Consider the following 2500-nt stretch of genomic DNA (forward strand, 5'->3'; position numbering starts at 1 on the left):
CCAGGGTGCTGAGATGGCTGACATTTTGCTCCGCTCAAGATGGTCACCGCGCAACGCAAAAACAGGCCAAAAACTGGCCAAAACGGGCCAAAACTGGCCATTTTTGGCTGCGCGAGCGAGCGGCGAGCGGCGGACAGCGAGCGAAGCGAGAGGCAGCACCGTCCCTGCTATACGAAAGCCCCATCCAGCCCTGTGCCACCCGGGGGGTTCCAGGGTGCTGAGATGGCTGACATTTTGCTCCGCTCACGACGGTCACCGCGCGACGCAAGAACAGGCCAAAAACTGGCCAAAACGGCCCAAAAACGGGCCAAAACTGGCCATTTTTGGCTGCGCGAGCGAGCGGCGAGCGGCGGACAACGAGCGAAGCGAGAGGCAGCACCATCCCTGCTATACGAAAGCCCCATCCAGCCCTGTGCCACCCGGGGGGTTCCAGGGTGCTGAGATGGCTGACATTTTGCTCCGCTCACGACGGTCACCGCGCGACGCAAGAACAGCCCAAAAACAGGCCAAAACGGCCCAAAAACGGGACAAAACTGGCCATTTTTGGCTGCGCGAGCGAGCGGCGAGCGGCGGACAGCGAGCTAAGCGAGAGGCAGCACCGTCCCTGCTATACGAAAGCCCCATCCAGCCCTGTGCCACCCGGGGGGTTCCAGGGTGCTGAGATGGCTGACATTTTGCTCCGCTCACGACGGTCACCGCGCGACGCAAGAACAGGCCAAAAACAGGCCAAAACGGCCCAAAAACGGGCCAAAACTGGCCATTTTTGGCTGCGTGAGCGAGCAGCGAGCGGCGGACAGCGAGCGAAGCGAGAGGCATCACCGTCCCTGCTATACGAAAGCCCCATCCAGCCCTGTGCCACCCGGGGGGTTCCAGGGTGCTGAGATGGCTGACATTTTGCTCCGCTCAAGATGGTCACCGCGCAACGCAAAAACAGGCCAAAAACTGGCCAAAACGGGCCAAAACTGGCCATTTTTGGCTGCGCGAGCGAGCGGCGAGCGGCGAACAGCGAGCGAAGCGAGAGGCAGCACCGTCCCTGCTATACGAAAGCCCCATCCAGCCCTGTGCCACCCGGGGGGTTCCAGGGTGCTGAGATGGCTGACATTTTGCTCCGCTCACGACGGTCACCGCGCGACGCAAGAACAGGCCAAAAACTGGCCAAAACGGCCCAAAAACGGGCCAAAACTGGCCATTTTTGGCTGCGCGAGCGAGCGGCGAGCGGCGGACAGCGAGCGAAGCGAGAGGCAGCACCGTCCCTGCTATACGAAAGCCCCATCCAGCCCTGTGCCACCCGGGGGGTTCCAGGGTGCTGAGATGGCTGACATTTTGCTCCGCTCACGACGGTCACCGCGCGACGCAAGAACAGCCCAAAAACAGGCCAAAACGGCCCAAAAACGGGACAAAACTGGCCATTTTTGGCTGCGCGAGCGAGCGGCGAGCGGCGGACAGCGAGCGAAGCGAGAGGCAGCACCGTCCCTGCTATACGAAAGCCCCATCCAGCCCTGTGCCACCCGGGGGGTTCCAGGGTGCTGAGATGGCTGACATTTTGCTCCGCTCACGACGGTCACCGCGCGACGCAAGAACAGCCCAAAAACAGGCCAAAACGGCCCAAAAACGGGCCAAAACTGGCCATTTTTGGCTGCGCGAGCGAGCAGCGAGCGGCGGACAGCGAGCGAAGCGAGAGGCATCACCGTCCCTGCTATACGAAAGCCCCATCCAGCCCTGTGCCACCCGGGGGGTTCCAGGGTGCTGAGATGGCTGACATTTTGCTCCGCTCAAGATGGTCACCGCGCAACGCAAAAACAGGCCAAAAACTGGCCAAAACGGGCCAAAACTGGCCATTTTTGGCTGCGCGAGCGAGCGGCGAGCGGCGAACAGCGAGCGAAGCGAGAGGCAGCACCGTCCCTGCTATACGAAAGCCCCATCCAGCCCTGTGCCACCCGGGGGGTTCCAGGGTGCTGAGATGGCTGACATTTTGCTCCGCTCACGACGGTCACCGCGCGACGCAAGAACAGGCCAAAAACTGGCCAAAACGGCCCAAAAACGGGCCAAAACTGGCCATTTTTGGCTGCGCGAGCGAGCGGCGAGCGGCGGACAGCGAGCGAAGCGAGAGGCAGCACCGTCCCTGCTATACGAAAGCCCCATCCAGCCCTGTGCCACCCGGGGGGTTCCAGGGTGCTGAGATGGCTGACATTTTGCTCCGCTCACGACGGTCACCGCGCGACGCAAGAACAGGCCAAAAACTGGCCAAAACGGCCCAAAAACGGGACAAAACTGGCCATTTTTGGCTGCGCGAGGGAGCGGCGAGCGGCGGACAGCGAGCGAAGCGAGAGGCAGCACCGTCCCTGCTATACGAAAGCCCCATCCAGCCCTGTGCCACCCGGGGGGTTCCAGGGTGCTGAGATGGCTGACATTTTGCTCCGCTCAAGACGGTCACCGCGCAACGCAAAAACAGGCCAAAAACTGGCCAAAACGGCCCAAAAACGGGCCAAAACTGGCCATT

Source organism: Musa acuminata, unplaced genomic scaffold, assembly GCF_036884655.1.
Source record: "Musa acuminata AAA Group cultivar baxijiao unplaced genomic scaffold, Cavendish_Baxijiao_AAA HiC_scaffold_452, whole genome shotgun sequence".
Lineage (NCBI taxonomy): Eukaryota > Viridiplantae > Streptophyta > Magnoliopsida > Zingiberales > Musaceae > Musa > Musa acuminata.